This window comes from Mustela nivalis (assembly GCF_964662115.1).
Source record: "Mustela nivalis genome assembly, chromosome: 4".
Lineage (NCBI taxonomy): Eukaryota > Metazoa > Chordata > Mammalia > Carnivora > Mustelidae > Mustela > Mustela nivalis.
In genome coordinates, this window is record NC_139023.1 from 19,567,022 (window position 1) to 19,587,412 (window position 20,391).

General features: G+C 37.0%; 1 pseudogene across 1 annotated transcript; it reads left to right on the top strand.

The window, feature by feature from the left end:
• The first annotated feature begins 3,274 nt into the window (after positions 1–3,274).
• LOC309863090 (rho GDP-dissociation inhibitor 1 pseudogene) lies at positions 3,275–3,893 on the top strand (annotated as a pseudogene). The gene has a single exon. The product of its transcript is annotated as a rho GDP-dissociation inhibitor 1 pseudogene (transcript).
• The last annotated feature ends 16,498 nt before the right edge of the window (positions 3,894–20,391 follow it).

The following is a 20,391-nucleotide window of genomic DNA, read 5'->3' on the forward strand; positions in this document are numbered from 1 at the left end:
AGGTGTCTCTGCATCTTGGTATTATTAACAGAATATCATTTTGTAAGTTATCCTATAGGTGTTTACTAACATTATTCAATATCTGTCTTTCATGTGTAAAAGAATGTATTTCTGCTTAGCAACTATTTGTTAACACTAAGTATACAAGTAACATAGAAGAAACTGTTAGAAATTAGACTGCCAACATTCAGAATAATGAAGATTTTTAAAATTTGTATAATGCATATGATTCAGAATTTTTTATGAAAATCAGATGTAAAGCATTGATTTTTGAAGGTAGAATTTGATCTATATCAAACAATATGTGTATAGATACCCATATATGAACATATTCAAATATATAAAATAATTCAACACTAGATACACCGTCTGGAGATATTTATTTATTTGACAGAGAGAGATTGCAAGTAGGCAGAGAGGCAGGCAGAGAGAGAGAGAGGAAGAAGCAGGCTCCCCGCCAAGCAGAGAGCCCGATACGGGACTCAGTCCCAGGACCCTGAGATCATGACCTGAGCTGAAGGCAGGGGCTTAACCCACTGAGCCACCCACATGCCCCTGGAGATGTTTTTAATTACAAAATTAAATAATTTCCTATCACCTTCTGTTTTAGAATAAAAGCAGTTTTTTTCTCTCTTACTGAAACATATAACATAAAACATTGTGTAACAATTGTATTGATTTCTTTATATATTGTAATATAATTGTGATTGTAGCATTGGCATTCTATCATGGCATATAATTATCATTTCTTGTCTTACTGGGAATAAGTCAGATCTAATCTCATAGCAAGTTTGATGATTAAAATACATTATTGTCTATATTTAGTATACCACGCAGTAGATCTCCAGGACTTACTAATCGACTAGTTGCAATTTGTACCCTAAAACAACATCTCTCCTATTCTTCCACCCCTCCCAGCCCCTGCTAAGCACCATTTTTCTCTGGTTTTACAAGTTTGCATATTTTAGTTTTCACATTTAAGTGATACCATATAGTAATTGATTTATCTCACTTAGCATAATGTCTTCAAGGTCATTCCACGTTATCACAAATGGCAGAATTTTCCTTCTTTCTCATGACTGAATAATATTACACACACATGGGGTGCCTGGTTGGCTCAGTCACTTAAGCATTAGGTTCTTGGTTTAGGTTCAGATAATGACCTCAGGATCTTGAGATCAAGCCCCATGTCCAGCTCTGTTCTTCACGGACAGTCTGCTTGAGATTCTCTCCCACCCTCCTGTGTGCACACGCTGTTTCTCTCTCTCACTCCCTGTCTCCAATAAATAAATACATACATACATAAAGAAAACTTTTAAAAATATTACACATGCACATTTTCTTTATGCGTTCATATTTTTTTGTTTTGTTTTTTTTTTTAATCTTTTTTTTTTAAGATTTTATTTATTTATTTGACAGACAGAGATCACAAGTAGGCAGAGAGGGAGGCAGAGAGAGAGGGGGAAGCAGGCTCCCTGCTGAGCAGAGAACCGGATGTGGGGCTCGATCCCAGGACCCTGGGATCATGACCTGAGCTGAAGGCAGAAGAGGCTTTAACCCACTGAGCCACCCAGGCGCCCATCCATTCATATTTTGATAAACACTTAGCTTGTTTCCTTTTCTTGGCTATTGTGAAAAATGTGGTAATAAGCATAGGAGTGAAGATAACTCTTTGAGTAATGATTTCACTCCCTTCATATATATACCCAGAAGTGGGATTGCTGAATTATATGATAGTTCTTCCTTTAATTTTTTATTAGTAAAAGTAAATAAATAACATATGCATGCAGATACTATATAGTGAAAGAAATAAATTTTCTTTTTTTTCTTCATCTTAGAAATTCTCAGATACATGATGATAGGTGGCTGTGGGTAACAGAGTTAGTAATAAAGAGTTACTAACAGAGTTCGTTAAAGTTAGAGTTTCTGTATTATATTATTAGTGAAAACTTATTTATAATATTATGTGAAATAAAAGTAACATCTTTATATTTAGTACTGTTAAATTTACTACTATTAAAATCAATAATTTAAGTATTTACATACATATTTACATATGCATAAATAAGGCAGAGACACAAGAGAAAGGCATTAACAATTTAGAAAGAACAACTATGCATATGCATACATATTCAACAAGCATTTTTTTAATGGATTTCAGAGTTTATAAATATAGGGATTGTTTGGGATTAGAAAATAGGCATTAAAATAGAATATTATAAAGGCTAAATATGAGGAAATATTTAGAGATTTCCCAAATAATAGGATATGATAAAGTTGCTTTTTTCTCTTCCTATCTGGTATGTTTATTCTCACATGTTAAGCATAGAAGAGTTCTTTTCCCTTCTTTGTCCTTCTAACTAAACATAAATATGAATGGTTTAATATGAAAATGTGGTTCTATATTCCCAGAGATTTTTTTATTTACTTTGCTTGCTATTTGAAATCTCTTAAAGAATTTAAATCTAAACAATAATTATTTATTGCTGAACACATTACTCTAAAATTAGATGAGAATTTTTCAGACACCAAAATGACAATTCTTTTATTTTTGGTAAAATGCCACATTATTTAAAAACAAACAATCAGAAAACAACAACAACAACATTAAAAAAAAGCAACATTAATAGGTTCTAAATATTGTGTTACTTAAACATAATGGCTTCAAATACTATTTTCCTGGAATGAAGAGCAAGGCGGCTTTTTTCTGCTGTTGAGAAACATATTATTATCCCTACATGCTGTAGGCAATCCCTCTCTGAAGCAACCACATTCTTGTAGAGAGGCTGACTTGTTAGGATAGAACACCCTTTGTTATACCTCATTTACTTCATTTATTTAAAAAAGTGTCACTAACAACTTTCTAGTCTTACAATATAGATGAAAGGGTCATTAAAATGAATTATGCTGGATTATTCTGGAGAGGTCAGAGAAACATCAAGGGTTGTATGCTGCCTCACTCTATCTTGAACAAGAATAATTACTTTGTGTGTTTTCCAAATAACTTCTACTGATACATGAGATTTAGGGGTTAAAAATGCACCAAACTGACACCTGATAGTAGACTTCCAGGCTTCAGAACTGTGAGAAAATAAATTTCTATTGTTAAAGCCACCCAATCTATGGGATTTTGTTATGGGAGCCCGAGCAGACGAAGACAAAGGTTATATAACACACTGGACAAAAATCTGACTAACGCAATAATTAATATAATTATATACTCAGTTAAGAACTTACTTGCTATTCTCTGAGCAAGGGAGCACAAGAGTGGTCCATGGAGTCTCCAATGTCCCAGACTCAGGTAGAGGTGAGCAGGGTGAAGCAAGAGCCCGTGGCAAAGCAGCTAGCACAGAGTGTAGCCAAGAATGAGGAGGATGAACACTCAGTTAGCTCTTAGCCCCCTGCCCAGAAGAGCAACGAGGAGATCCAGGAGCTGGACGAGGATGATAGGAGTCCATACAAGAACAAGGACACTCTGCTGGGCTACGTAGCAGTGTCTGCTGACCCTTATATACCCAGTGTTGTTGTGGCCTGCCTGACCCTGGTGTGTAGCCTGGCCCTGGGTCCCCTGGAGCTGGACCTGACAGGTGATCTGGAGAGCTTCAAGAAGCAGTCCTTGGTGCTGAAGGAGGGCAGAGAAAAATCTCTCTCCAGTGAACTGGGAAACTATGTCTGGCATGAAGTACCTCCAGCACACATACAGGGAAGGCATCAAGATTGACAAGACAAACGATCTGGTGGGAAGCTATGGGTCCCAAGCAGAGGAGTACAAGTTTCTGGCCCTCGGGGAAGAAACACCCAAGGGTATGCTGGATTGTGGCAGGTACAAGTCCTGCTTCCCAGATGACAAGACTGTTCACCTCTCCTGGGAGTGGAATCTTACCATCAAATAGGAATGGGAGGACTGAGTCCTGGTCAGGGAGATGAGCAAGCCTTCGGACAGATGAATGACTTTTCTGATGTGCCCCACTCCCACTACCCCCACCCTCACCTCAACACCTTATCAGAGTGCAGACAGGTCGGCTCCCTGGCCAGCCCTCCCATCCCTCCTGGCCCTGCCTTCAGGGCCCAGCCTCCCCGATGGTCTCATCTTACTGCTTCTGCCTATTTCAGGGGAGTATTGGGAAGAGGGAACCTCCAGCACAGGCCTCCATCTCCCCTTCTGTAACCCTTCAGGTTCCTCTACCTGTCCTAAACTGATCCAAGGCCCTAGCTTTTCCAAGGGAATCATGGGGTGCTTAGGTCCCTGTGGGTCTTTATAGTTGCCATGAATCTTCCTTTTCTTCTTCTGGGGTTGGATGGGAGCACGATTGGAGGTCTCTGGGGGGCCAGCCACCCTCCTGCTTTCACCTGTCTTGAGTCAATTCAACTACAGCTGTGGGTAACCATCTAACCATGATGCCTTAACATGTGGAACGTGTGCTGTAGGGGCCGATATGAAACTCTAAATCCCTATGTTTGCATGAGCATGGGGTCCCTTTTGGTCCCTGCCCCACTTGCAGTCCTGAGGGATGAGTGGGACATGCTGGTCTTTCTCTCTTGTCCACCAGAGACTAACCAGCTCCCTCTCCAGGCCAAGGCTATGGGGATGACTGCAGGGACTTGGGGAAAGCCAAAATGTCAAAACTGAAGTAGCTTCCATTCCCATCTGGAGGCCAAGTGTCCTCACAGCTCTGTCCTCTTTGTTCCAGTGGACAAAGGTAGAGCCCACAACCCCAGCAGACAGTCCTCCCAGACACAGCCAATACCTGAGCCTTACTTGTCTACCTGGGCCTGTCGGCCTGGAGTTGTATGCATGGCTTGTCAGTATTTATTGCCTCAATATGGGCTGTCCTCTGGGCACCTGACCTGCCACCTCTCTCACCAGACTCGGTGGCACCATCCCTGCAGGCCCTTTTCAGATCCAGCCAGGACAACTGTGGGGACTAAATGCCAAAGTTGGAGTCTTCCCCTGTGCCTCCCTCCCCCTTCCCTCCCCCTTCCTAGAGTGTACAGGAGCCTGACTTTGCTTCTCCTTTTCTACCAGGAAATAAATTCCTAAAAGGGCGGGGCGGGGAAAGAAACTTGCTACCTCACATGGGAATAATGGCAGTTCCAAGTGTTTCTTAAGTATTTATTTATACCAGAGAACTTATAAAAGAATTAATTTAGATCAAACTAAACACATTCATGGATAAACATATTATTTTTATTTCTTTTTCCAAATTTTTATTCAAATAAGTTAACATAGGGGCAGCTGGGTGGCTCAGTCACTAAGTGTCAGCCCCAGCTCATGATCCCAGGGCCCTAGGATCAAGCACTTCATCCGACTCCCTGCGCTGCAAAGAGCCTGCTTCATTTTTCTTTTTCCTTTTCTTTTTTTTTTAATTATTATATCTTTTTTCAGTGTTCCAAAATTCATTCTTTATGCACCACACCCAGTGCTCCATACAACATATGCCCTCCATAATACCCACCATGAGGCTCACCCAACCCCCCACTCCCTTCCTCTCCAAACCCCTCAGTTTGTTTCTCAGAGTCCACAGTCTCTCATGGTTTGTCTCTCCCGTCTGATTTCCCCCAACTCACTTCTCTGCTTCTCCCAATATCCTCCATATTATTCCTTATGTTCCACAAGTAAGTGAAACCATGAGATAATTGACTCTCTCTGTTTCACTTATTTCACTCAGCATAATCTCTTCCCAGTCCCATCTATGTTGATACAAAAAGTGGGTATTCATCCTTTCTGATGGAGGCATAATACACCATTTTATATATGGGCCATATCTTCTTTATCCATTCGCCCATTGAAGGGTATCTTGGTTCTTTCCACAGTTTGGCGACTGTGGCCATTGCTGCTATAAACATTGGGGTACAGATGGCTCTTCTTTTCACTACATCTATATCTTAGGGGTAAATACCCAGGAGTGCAATGGCAGGGTCATAGGGTAGCTCTATTTTTAATTTCTTAAGGAACCTCTGCACTGTTTTCCAAAGTGGCTGCACCAACTTGCATTCCCACCAATAGTGTAAGAGGGTTTCCCTTTCTCCACATCCTCTCCAACACTTATTGTTTACTGTCTTGTTGATTTTGGCCATTCTAACTGGTGTAAAGTGGTATCTCAATGTGGTTTTGATTTCAATCTCCCTGATGGCTAATGATGATGAACATTTATTCATGTGTCTGATAGCCATTTGTATATCTTCTTTGGAGAAGTGTCTGTTCATGTCTTCTGCCCATTTTTTGACATGATTATCTATTTTGTGTGTGTTGAGTTTGAGGTGTTCTTCATAGATCTTGGTTATCAGTTCTTTGTCTGTAGTGTCATTTGCGAATATCTTCTCCCATTCAGTGGGTTGCCTCTTTGTTTTGTTGACTGTTTCCTTTGCCATGCAGAAGCTTTTGAACGTGATTAAGTCCCAAAAGTTCATTTTTGCTTTTGTTTCCTTTGCCTTTGGAGACATAGCTTGAAAAAAGTTGCTGTGGCCAATGTTGAAGAGGCTACTGCCTATATTCTCCTCTAAGATTTTTGATACATTCTTGCCTCACATTGAGGCCTTTTATCCATTTTGAGTTTATCTTTGTGTATGGTGTAAGAGAATGGTCAAGTTTCATTCTTCTATACATAGCTGTCCAATTTTCCCAGCACCATTTATTGAAGAGACTGTCCTTTTTCCACTGGATAATTTTCCCCCTTTGTCGAAGATTAGTTGACCATAGAGTTAAGGGTCCATATCTGGACTCTCTACTCTGTTTTACTGGTCTATGTGTCTGTTTTTGTGCCAGTACCATGGTGTTTTGGTGATCGCAGCTTTGTAGTAAAGCTTGAAATGAGGCAACGTGTTACCTCCAGTTTTGTTTTTCTTTTTCAACATTTCCTTAGCAATTCGGGTCTCTTCTGGTTCCATACAAATTTTAGGATTGTTTGTTCCAGCTCTTTGAAAAATGCCTATGGAATTTTAATTGGAATGGCATTGTAAGTATAGATTGCTCTGGGCAGTATAGACATTTTAAAAAATATTTATTTTTCTGATCTGTGAGCATGGAATGCTTTCCCATCTTTTTGTGTCTTCTTCAATTTCTTTCCTGAGTGTTCTGTAGCTCCTCAAGTACAAATCTTTTACCTCTTTGGTTAGGTTTATTCTTAGGTATCTTATGGTTCCTGGTGCTATAGTAAATGGAACTGATTCTCTAATTTCCCTTTCTGTATTTTCATTGTTAGTGTATAAGAAAGAACTGATTCTGTACATTGATTTTATATCCTATTACATTACTGAATTGCTGTATTAGTTCTAGTAGTTTGTGTGTAGAGTCTCCCTGTCCCACTCTCCCTCCACTGTTCCCTCCCTCGCTGTCTCTCTCTCTCTCTGTCAAGTAAATAAATAAATAAATTCCACTTAACATACAGTGTAATATTAGTTTCAAGGTATAGAATTCAAAGATTCATCAAATACATGAAGCACTCATTGATCAGGGCACCTGGATGGCTCGGTTGATTGTGTCTAGCTCAGGTCTGGATCTCAGGGTCCTGATCAAACCCTGTATTGGATTCCACCCTGAGCATGGAGTCTACTTAATAAAACAAAACATACAGTACTCTGTGTTCATCACAAGTGTCCTCCTTAATCCCCATCATTTTTTCTAATATTCCCCTGTTCACCTCTTCTCCAGTAACCTCAGTTTTTTCTCTATAGTTAAGAATCTGTTTCTTGGTTTGCCTCCTTTCCCCCCACTATCTGCATTTGTTTTGTTTCTTAAATTCCACATATTAGTGAAATTATATGGTATTTGTCTTACTCTGACTGACTTCTTTCACTTAGCATTATACTATCTAATTCCATCCATTCATGTCATTGCAAAGACAAGATTTCCATTCTTTTTATGGCTGAGTAATATTGCTCTGTGTACATATAACACATCTTTTTTTTTAATTTTATATTTTTATTTGACAGAGAGAGAAAGATCACATGTAGGCAGAAAGGCAGGCAGAGAGATAGGGGAAGCAGGCTCCCCACTGAGCAGAGAGCCCAATGTAGGGCTTGATTTCAGGACCCTGAGATCACAACATAAGCCAAAGGCAGAGAGAGGCTTTAACCCAATGAGCCACCCAGGTACCCCATAACATAACATCTTTATACATTAATAAGTTGGTGAACATTTTGAGCTCTCTCCATAAGTTAGCTATTGTTGATAACATTGCTATAAACATCACGATATATATATCGTGAAATCAGTATTTTTGCATCCTTTAGGTAAATACATAGTAGTATAGTAACAGGATGGTAAGGTAGTCCTTTTTTAACTTTCAGAAGAAGCTCCATACTGTTTTCCAGAGTGACTGCACCAGTTTGCATTCCCATCAACAGTGTGACAGAGTTCCTCTTTTCTCTGCATCCTCCCCAACATCTGTTGTTTCCTGAGGTATTAATTTTAGCCATTCCTGATGAGTGTGAGGAGATATCTCACTGGAGTTTTGGTTTGTATTTCCCTGATGACGAGTGATATTGAGCGTCTTTTCATGGGTCTGTTAGCTCATCAGTAAGTCTCATTTGGAAAAATGTCTAAGCATATCTTCTGACCATTTTTAGTTGGATTTTTTTTTTATGAGTTGAGTTTATCAGTTCTTTATAGATTTTTGGACACTAATTATTTATCAGATATATCATTTGCCAATATCTCCTCCCATTGTGTAGGTTACCTTTTAGTTTTTCTGTTTCCTTCACTGTGCAGAAGGTTTAGTTTGGTTTGGTTTTGGGTTTTTTTTTTTTTTTTTTTTTTTTTTAATCTTGATGAAGTCCTAGTAGTTCATATCTACTTTGCTTCACTTGACTTGAGTAAAGGAAGTTGCTGTGGAAAATGTCAAAGAGGTTACCGCCTGTGTTCTCCTCTAGGATTTTGATGGTTTCCTGTCTCACACTTAAGTCATTCTTCCATTTTGAATTTATTTTTGTGCATGGTGTAGGAAAGAGGTCCAGATTCATTCTCTTACATGTTACTATCCAGCTTTCTGAACAACATTTGTTGGAGACTGTCTTTTTTCCCACTAAATATTTTTTCCTGATTCTTTGAAGATTAGTCGACCATATAGTTATGGGATGATTTCTGGGTTTTCTATTCTGATCTTTTGATCTATGTGTCTGTTTTTGTGCTAGTGGCATACTGTTTTGATCACTACAGCTTTGTAATATAGCTTGAAGTCTGGAATTGTGATGCCTCCAGATTTGCTTTTCTTTTTCAGGATTGCATTGGTTATTCAGGATCTGTTGTGGTTCCTTACAAACTTTAGGATTGTGTGTTCTAGATCTATGAAAAATGCTGATGATATTTTGATAGGGGTTGCATTATTGTAGAGACTGCCTTTAGTTATATGGATATTTTAACAATATTTGTTCATCTAATCCATGAACACGTAATTTTTTTCCATTTTTTTCTGTCATTTTCAATTTCTTTCACTGCTGTTTTATAGTTTTCAGAGTATAGATATTTTTCCTCTTTGGTTAAGTTTATTCCTAGATATCTTATCATTTTTGATGCACTTGTAAATGGGATTGATTCTTTGATATCCCTTTCTGATGTTTCATTATTGGTGTATAGAAAGTAACAGATTTCTCTGTACATTGATTTTTCTGTCCTGTGACTTTACTGAATTTGGGTATAAGTCCTAGCAAATTTTTGGTGGAATCTTTCAGTTTTCTATGTAGAATATCATATCTTCTGCAAATAGTGAAAATTTGACTTCTTTCTTGCTGGATGCCTTTTATTACTTTTTGTTGTCTGATTACTGATATTAGGCTTCTAGTACTATGTTAAATAAGAGTGGTGAGAGTGGACATCCCTGTCCTATTCCTGACCATAGAGGGAGAAGCTCTCAGGTTTTCCACACTGAGGATATTAACTATTGGTTTTTCATTTGTGGCCTTTTTATGTTGAAGTATGTTCCCTCTGTCCCTAGTTTGTTGAAGATTTTTATCATGAATGGATGTTCCCTGTCAAGTGCTTTTACTGTATGTATTGAAAGGATCATATCATTTTTATACTTTCTTTAACTAATGTAGGTATAACACATTGATTGATTTGTGAATATTGAAACACCAGGAATAAATCCCACTTGATCATGGTGGGTGGCTCTTTTAATGTATTGTAGGATTCTATTTGCTAGTATTTTGCTAGTATTTTGTTGAGAATCTTTACATCCAAGTTCATCAGGGATATTGATCTGTAATTCTCTTTGTTAGTGGAGTCTTTGTCTTGTTTTGAAATCAGGGTAATGTTGACCTCATAGAATGAATTTGGAAGTTTTCCTTCCATTGTTGTGTTTAGGTATTAACACTTCTTTAAATGTTTGGTGCGATTCTCTTGGGAAGCTACCTGGCCCTGGGCTTTTGTTTTTGGGAGATTTTTTGATCACTGATTTAATGTTTTTGCTTATTGTGGGTCTGTTCAAGTTTTCTAGTTCTTCCTGTTTCAGTTTTGGTAGTTTTGTTTGTTTGTTTGTTTGTTTTGTTTTGTTTTTTAAAGATTTTATTTATTTGATAGAGTACAAGCAGCGGGAGCACCAGGCAGAAGGAGAAGCAGGATCCTGGCTGAGCAGAGAACCTGACATGGGACTTGATTCTAGGCCCCTGGGATCATGACCTGAGCCAAAGGCAGATTCTTAAGTGACTGAGCCACACAAGCACCCTCAATTTTGGTAGTTTATATGTTTCCAGGAATTTACCCATTTCTTCCAGATTGTCCAATTTGTTGGCATATAATTTTTCATAATATTCTCTTATAATTATTTGTATTTCTGAGGTGTTGATTGTGATTTCTCCACTCTCTTATGTGATTTTTTTTTTAATTTACATTCCATCCCTTCTTTTGGTAGGTCTGGCTAGGAGTTTATCAATTTTTTTTTTAATAAAGACTTTATTTATTATTTATTAATTTATTTAAGAGAAGGAGAGTGCAGAGGGAGAGTGAAAGAAAGAAGTAGACTCCCTCCTGAGCAGAGTGTCCCATTTGGGGCTCCATCCCAGAACCCTGAGATCAAGACCTGAAGCTGAAGGCACACACTTAAGCAACTAAACCACCCAGGTGTCCTGGCATTTATCAAATTTATTACTCTTTCTAAAGATCCAGCTCCTGGTTTCATTGATCTGTTCTGTGTTTTGTTTTATTTTTAGTTTCTATTTCATTTATATACTCCTTTATTTATTTATATTGTTTCTAATTTTTATTATTTTCCTTCTGCTAGCTTTAGGTTTTGTTTATTGTTCTTCTAGCTCTTTTAGGTGTAAGGGTAGATTGTTTATTTGCGATTTTTCTTGCTTCTTTAAGTAGGCCTGTATTGCATTATACTTCCCATATGTGATCACTTTTGCTGCCTCCATGTTTTCGTTTTCATGTATTTTTTAACGTCTTCTTCATGTTTTCATTTTCATGTTTTCACATATTTTTTAATGTCTTTGATTTCCTGGTTGACCCATTTGTAATTTAATAGCATGTTGTTTAATCTGCATGCATTGTGGTCTTTCCAAGTTTTTCCTTGTGGTCCACTTCAAGTTTCATAGTGTTGTGGTCAGAAAATATGCATAGTATATCTCAATCTTTTTGTACTTATTAAGCCCTGATTTGTGACCTAGTATGTCATCTATTCGGGAGAATGTTTCATATGCACTTGAAAAGAGTGTGCGTTCTCCTGCTTTAGTATGAAATGTTCTGAATATATTAAATCCATCTGATCCAGTGTGTCATTCAAAGCCATTGTTTCCTTGTTGATTTTCTGCTTAGATAATCTGTCCATTGATGTAAGTGTGGTGTTAAAGTGCTCTACTATTGTTACATCATTATCAATGAGTTCCTTTATGTTATTGATTATTTTATTTTCATGATTCCATTTTGGGGTGTTAAATGTTTGCAATTGTTAGTTCTTCTTGTTACATAGTCCTCTATATTATTATATGGTGCCCTTCTTCATATCTTATTACAGTCTTTGACTTAAAATCTAGTTCATCTAACGTAAGTATGGCTACTTCAGTGTTCTTTTGACTTCCATTTGCCTGATAAATGTCTCTCCATCCCCTCAATTTCAATATGCATGTGTCTTTAGGTCTAAAATGAGTTTCTTGTAGGCAACGTATAGGTGTGTGTGTCTTTTTTTAATTCATTCTGACATCCTGTGTCTTTTGATTGAAGCATTTAATGCATTTAATTCAAGGGAATTATTGATAGATATACATTTAATATCATTTTATTACATTATTTGTTGTTGTTTCCTGGAGACTTCCTCTGTTCTTTTCTAGTCTTTGTCACTTTGATCTTTCTTTCCCACTCAGTGAGATTCTTGCAGATCTGATTTAATGGTCAGGAACTCCTTTAGTTTTTGTTTGTCTGGAAAACTCTATCTCTCCTTCTATTCTGAATAATAGTCAATCTGGATAGAGTGTTCTTGGCTACAGATTTTTCCCATTCAGCACATGGAATATATCATACCACTCTCTTCTGGCCTGCCAAGTTTCTGTGGAGAGATCTGCTTCTAACCTTATCTGTCTTCCCTTGTAAGTTAGGGGCTGCTTTTGTTTTGCCATTTTTAAGATTTTTTTCTCTATCTCTATATTTTGCAGATCAATATGTCTTGGTGTTGGCCTACTTTTGTCGATTTTGAAGGGAGTTCTCTGTGCCTCCTGGATTTAGAAGTCTGTTTCCTTCCCCAGATTAGGGAAGTTTTCAGCTTTGATTTCTTTAACTAAACCTACTGTCCCCTGTCTCCCTCTTTTTCTTCTGTGACTCCTGTGATATGAATGTTACTATGTTTCATGGAGTCACTGATTTCCCTGAATCTACTCTCATGAAGTATAATTCTTCCTTATCTCTTTTGTTCAGCTTCATTGTTTTCCATAATTCTGTCTTTGGTATCATTTATTAACTCTTCTGGTTCTTCCATCCTTGTGGTGATTACATCTGGTTAGTCTTGAATCTCAGTTATTACATTTTTCATTCTAATTAATTTTATTTCTTTTATCTCTGTAGTAAGTTGTTTTGTTTTGTTTTGTTTTTTTAATGTTTCCCATGCTTTTCTCAAGCTTAATGAGTATCCTTGTGTTGCCTTAAATTCTGGATCAGTCATATTACTTGTATCTCTTTTGATTGGATCTCTGGCCATAACCCTTTCTTGTTCTTTCTTTTAGGATGAATTCTTCCATCTCGACATGTCTTCTAAGTCTCTGTCTTCTTCTATGTGTTAGAAAAGTCTGTTATATTTCTTGCTTCTAAGAGTAATGGCTTTAAGATTTTATTTGTTTATTTGAATGAAAGAGAAAGAGGGAGAGAAAATAATTGGAGCAGGGAGGGAGGAGCAGAGGAAGAGGGAGAAGCAGGCTCCTCACTGAGCAGAGAGCCTGATGTAGGCCTCGATCCCAGAATCCCAGGATCCCAGGATCCCAGGATCATGACTTGAGCTGAAGGCAGATGCTTAACTGACTGAGACACCCATACTCCCAATAATGGCTTTATGAAGAAGAGGTCATGTACTCTCCAGAGCCTGGAACTTCAGGAGTTTCTCTGATGTGTGCTGTGTGCAGTCTGCTGTTGTGTTTTGACAGTTCTGTCCATCAGGCCAGATGTCTGCGCAAGCTCTTGCTTACAGTGGGGAGTATTTGGAACTTGGCCAGAGTATGACAAGTTTTAACTAGGTGTGCTCTGTTCTGCTTGTTGTATGAGACCTGATGTTACTTCCATTAGAACTAATATCTTGTAGAAATCTCTGGTCTATAATTGTGGTGTGTGTGTGTGTGTGTGTGCACACGCGTGTGTGTGCTGTGTGTATTGGGGGTGGGGGTCTGCAGTCTTCTGGGGACAGAGCCTACTGTGCTGGTCTTTAGGCACTTTCCCAGGAAAAGCAATACCAGCAAAGTGCAGGTGGGTGGGGCTTGGTGGAAGCAGGTTAGGCACCAGTGTAGGCACTTTGCTGCTCACTGTAGTTGGTTTATGCTGAGGGACAAGAGAGAAAATGGTGCCATCCAGCTCCTTTGTCCCCGGAGAGGAGTCTCTGTGCATGCTGCTCTTAGAAAAGCACTCCTGGAAGAATGAATAATTTTCCCTTATGTGTCCTAAGCATTTTTCAGATTGTTTTTTTCATGCTGTCTGTCTCTGGGTTTCTTGCCTGCCTGGCACAGGGCAATGTACTTTGGACTCTATCTCAGCCAAGCCTGCTCACTTTTAAAACTCAATACTTAAGGGAATTGGTGTAGCAGGGATTCATGCTGGTCTTCTGGGGGAGGGTTTTGCTGGGCTGGGATTGATGTATGTTTCACTAATAATGGCAGTTGTGCCAGAGCACAGGGCCATGGAATTTGGAGCAAAGCAGGCTAAACAGCCAGTGTCTAGGTTCACATCTTCAGCAGGTGTCTTTGAGCTTATGGTAAGGGACTGAGGAAGGATATGGCACCCACTTGCTCTTTTGTCCTTAGAGAGACATCTGTGTGAAGGCCACTTCTCACAGACGCACTCTTGGAAGAGGGAAAAGTCCCTCCCTGTGTGCTTTATGTGATCCTCAGATTGTTCTGTCTGCCTTTTCTCCTGGAGTAGGACAGTGCCCTTAGGACTTTGTCCCAGCCATGCACATGGACTCTAAAAATTTCGGTCTTTGAGCCCCACTGGTTGAAAAACCTTATGAAAATCAGCCCCTCTTGTTTTCCCAGTCAATGGCTTTGGAGAATTTGTTTTCCTTGTGTATTCTCTGTACTCTACTTTCTCTCCCTTCTCAGACACTCCTGTGCACAATAGTTTTATGTTACAGCATAGCAAAAATAAGGTTCAGAGTAACATGTCAAAATGTGTATTAAAATAGGGTGTTCTCAATTTCTTTATTGAGTTTATATAAACTTATAATTCAGGTTATCTTTTCATTATTATCATTAAAGAAGAAACTCAAAATATAGAATCTTTTTGAAACTCACATTGAAATAGGGCATTAATTTGGGGCACCTGAGTGGCTCAGTCAGTTAAACATCTGCCTTCAGCTCAGGTCATGATTGTAAGGTCCTGTATTGGGCTCCCTGCTTAGAGTGGAGTCTGCTTCTCCCCTTGTTCCTCCCCCTCATGCTCATGCTCACTCTCTCTCAAATAAATAAATAAAATATTAAAAAAGTGAAATAGGGCATCAGTTTAATTGAACCTATAAATATAGTTTAAATTCCTATTTAGAAATACTTAGGAGATATTTATTTTTCAGGGTAAATGTATTTTTATACTAAAATAATAATTACAACATCATGGAGAAATATTTTTTTCCTAAAATAATACATGAATTAAGCATGTTTTATTGTGTGATTGGATTATATGCAATATCTTGCAGGAATAGTACACATGAAATCAATTTATGATGAAATCATAATTTTTTTAAAAGATTTTTATTTATTTATTTGACAGAGATCACAAGCAGGCAGAGAGGCAGGCAGAGAGAGAAAGAGTGGAAGCAAGCTCTCTTCTGAGCAGAGAGCCCAGTGTGGGGCTCAATCCCAGGACTTTGGGATCATGACCTGAGCCAAAGGCAGAGGCTTTAACCCACTGAGCCACCCAGGAGCCCCTAAGCCATGAATTTAAAAACTACCAGATGAGTTGCCCTTCTCAATGTAAGAGAAAGAAGAGTGGGAAAAAAAAAGTGTAAGAACAACTTAGGAAATTAGAAATTATATATAGCATTGTGGACTCCACATATTTAAACTTTACTCTTCGAAATAATTTTGATAACATTCAATATAAGTCTGATCAATGTGAAAGTTACAAAGTGGCCCTTTGTATAACTAGGATCATACAATAATATACTGTAATTATGGGCTTCCTAAAAGATATAAATCCAGAAGTATTCAGTGGCCCAGCAACATCCAAAGAAGCTTCAGATTCAGGACTGATCCAGCCCCAGAGAGCTCCTAATTATTAGAGCTCAGAAAGTTTCTGAGTATATAAGGTAATATATTTATTCTAGGTGTTACCTTATATACTCAGAAACTTATTGTCTTGAGAAATAGAGATTCCAGTTTATAGCTAACTGAGTTCTCAGCTAATGGTTGTTAATATACAGTATAAAAATGGTGGTTTAAAGCTAAATTTTTGTTCTTTGACTTCGGATTATGTGAGTTGGAATTATCTAATGAAATAGGGATCAGACTTACTTGACATTACTTTAGAGTTGCTGTGCTCTAGTAGGAAGATCTCTTTTTCAGAAATTTTTTCTCCTTTAGTCTGAAACATTTTTTGTTTCATGGGCTTTAAAGGATATGTTCTAGTAGTCTTTCAAAGTTATTTTATGATCTGTTCCTCAATGTGGGTTTGTGTGATGTTTCTTCATGGTTAGATTTGAGCTTTGCATTTTTAGCAGGAATACTGCAAAATTGATGCATATCTCTCAATGCATGATATCAATAAGTACATTTTGGTGTTATTATCCCAATGTTGGTGGTATTAAATGATTATTTGCATAAAATAGTAAACGCTAGGATTTTCCACTATGAACTTATTTTTCTCTTCATAATTATTTTTCATATCCTTACAAATTGTGTTCTGCTTTGTCTATCATTTGATAAGAGAATGATGTTTAAACTTTCAAAATAATATTATTGAATTTGTCTACCTTTTTGTCAATTATTGCTTGATTATCTATATCATCTATAAATATTTTTTTTTTTACTTTTTAATGGTTATTTTTAAGTGAAGTGTAGTTGACACATTTATAATTGATATGTCTCTGATTAAGTCACTTTCTTTCATCATTAAATATTAGCCTTTGGCTGTGATATACTCCTTGTCTTCAAAGATAATTTGTCTGTTCTGATTATAGCCATTTCATTCTTATTCATAATGTTCGCAGAGTATTTCTATTTCTATTCTCTTACTTTACACCTGTCTGTGTTTTCATATTTAAAAAGTGCTAGTAGAAGAATGTTAATAAAGTTTGGTTTTTAATTTTATCCTGTCAGAAAATTGCTGCATTTAATTAACTTATTCCATTTTTATTAAATGTAATTATGTTTAGGTATGTTGATCATTTTTCTAGATGTTTTCTCTTTGTTTTGTTAACCTTTATTGCTTTTTACTTGTCTCTTGCACTTTTGGGGTGTATTTTCATTTTCCTACTCCCATTTTAATTCTTATATTCACTTTTCCTCCCCTACCTGTTTGCATTACTTTTTCTTTCTTTTTTTAAAAATTTTTATTTATTTATTTGACAGACAAATCACAAGTAGGCAGAGAGGCAGGCAGAGAGAGAGGAGGAAGCAGGCTCCCCACTGAGCAGAGAGCCTGATGCTGGGCTTGGTCCCAGGACCCTGGGATCATGACCTGAGCCGAAGGTAGAGGCTTTAACCCACTGAGCCACCCACGTGCCCCTGCATTACTTTTTCTAGTTGTTTTAGCAACTACACCACACATCCTTAATTATCATATTCTATTTCCATCCAGTGTTTTATAACCTTGCTTAGAATTTAAGAACACTGTAACAATATTGTCCCCTCCAGCTGATTTCTGTGCTATTGTTGTCATGTACATATTAGATCCACCTATGTTAAAGACCCACAGTATACAGTTAATTTTTTCTTTACCTATCATATTTTTTAAGATATTAAGAGATAAAAAGTACAGTGGATTTTATATTTACCCATATATTAGCCATATCTAGTGTTCTCCTTTTAAGCCTGTAGATCTAATATCCACCTGACATAAGCCTGTAGATCTAATATCCACCTGACATCATTTTCTTTCAGCTTAAATAATTTTCTCAAGCAACTAAGAAAAGATAAATCTAGTATCAAGCACTCCACATGGATATTTGTAGAAATCTTCATACTATTTTTAAATTCTAAGAAGTGGGATATTTTTGAAATAAGAACTAAAGTCATACTGATAAAAGGGGTATGCCATCAGAAAAATAGATATGTGCAGATCATTTGAAATTATAATTAAGTTTTGTACTAACATTTACATATAAAACCTTGATATTGCAAAAATAAAAATTTAGCATTTGAAAAAAAAAAAACAACGCAGTACTGTACTGCTTCTTTACAAATGCACCCTCCATTCATTAGAGTACTAGCTAAGTTGTTGCAGCAAAGAAACTCAATGTACAGTATATTAATATTATATTAAATATTTCATGCTCCCAATAACAGCCTAACCATAAGCAACTCATGGCTAGTGAAAAATGTCACTGTCCTTATGCCATGGCTTCCAAGATTTTCTCAGTCATTGTTGACCAACAAAAGAATAAAGAAAATAGAATAAACAACTTTGTCTTTAAGAGTGTATTTTATATCGGCCTATATCACTTCACAAACATCTTTGGCTCTGAACTTAGTTATGTTACATGATAACAAACATTAAGCTATAATATAGGATGGGGAGTACAGCCTTTTGTAAATAAGTAGTGTGTCTGGTTAAAAGTCAAAGGATCCTTGTAATAAGAAAAAAATGAATAATGGAGACAAACAGAAGACTATATCATATCCTTATACTTGCAGATTCATGTATCTGACCTTCCAGTATCTTACATTGGTCGTATCTGGTTATTTTTCCTTTTTTTTTTTTTTAATGTAGAAAGAAAGGAAGCACTGTAGTACCATGGCAGGGTAAGAGGCATTTGGATTTAAATACTAAATTTCTTGTTCTAGATATGTAAGTGTTCATGAAAAAGTTACTGAAAATCTACAACCCCTATTTTCCTTATTTTTATAATGTCTATATGAGAATGGTACTCAAAGATTTGTTTTGAGAATAAAACATACCTGAATTATACTATAGGACTTTAATTACTGTAGTTACTCAAGATCTTCTTTCATTTCTTTTTCCTCATCTCGGCCCACCTCTTACCTAGTAAGCATTATGAAATTTTTAATCAGAGAGGCAAAGTTTGAATTAGCTAATTTTATTACCCGTTTTCCTGTTATCTATTGGGTTTTGATGATATTAGTTAATTAATTATAAAATATTTCTGTATTAATTTTCTGTCAGTCTTATAGGTACTTATCCCAATTGAGCTAGATTTTTAAAATATATTCAGACTCATACTTTTCAGTGCAATATGAACTCTGTTAATTATACATATTACACATAACCATCCTTATCAGTTTTAATAAAGGTGGCATTTAATGAAGAATATATCTCTCCTTGTATTTCTAATTCTGATATTAGTAAACACAGAAGAGAACACATATTTCCTCTTCAAAGAACCTATATTTACTATAGACAGTTGTTCTCAACTGGGATTATTTTACCCTCAGGGAAATTTGGTAATGTCTAGAAATATTTTTGGTTGTCACAAATTAAAGGAGATGTTATTGGTGGGTAGAGATTACAAATACTGTTAAACATCCCACAATACACAGGACAAGCTACCCACACCGAGAATTATTTAGTCCAAAATGTCAATAAAGGCAAGGTTGATAAACCCTACTACAGAAATATCTTTTGTTATTCTGTGGGCTATGACAGCAGTTTCCTGACAAAATGTAAGAAAAAGAGTTTGGGTAACATAAATATGAAAAAGCTATTATATGTTCTGTGAGAGTTTAACATGTATTAAAATAGATGTATTTAGGAGGAAGCTTGTCAAATGTTTTGAGTTACATAGCAGTAACAATGAGTAGTGTTTGTTGCAATTGATACAGCAGTTACTTATGTGCAGATAATGTCTCCTAAAATATTTTGAAAATCCACATTTCACCAAGCATCCCTTCCATTCCATTCATTTCAAGGCAGAGATCATTACTGTCTTTTTTTTTTTTTTTTTTAAGATTTTTGTTTTATTTGAGACAAAGAGCACATGGTAAGGAGGGGCAGAAGCAAAGGGGGAGAACCTCTCAAGCAGACTCCATGCAAAGCATGCATCTAATGCAGGGCTCAATCTCAAGACCCTGAGATCACAACCTGAGCCAAAACCAAGACTCATATATGAAACTGATTGCACCATCCAAGGGCCCTGTTGCTTTCTCATTCATAGTTTGGTCCCAATTACCAGTTAAGAAGAGAGAACTACAAGGGCGCCTGGGTGGCTCAGAGGGTTAAGCCTCTGCCTTCGGCTCAGGTCATGATCTCAGGGTCCTGGGATGGAGCCCCGCATCGGGCTCTCTGCTTGGCAGGGAGCCTGCTTCCTCCTCTCTCTCTCTCTGCCTGCCTCTCTGCCTACTTGTGATCTCTCTCTGTCAAATAAATAAATAAATAATCTTAAAAAAAAAAAAAGAAGAGAGAACTACAACAAAATAATGATTCATGTAAGTATGAATTAGTTCATAAGTAAGCATAATTTTAATAATCCCATTTATGTTTCTTAGTTCAATAAAATATTTTTACAAATGATAAACACAAAAGCCAACTTAATAAGACTGAATTACAAACTCTGAAATTTTAAGGTTGATTTATTAACATGTTTTCCTTACTTA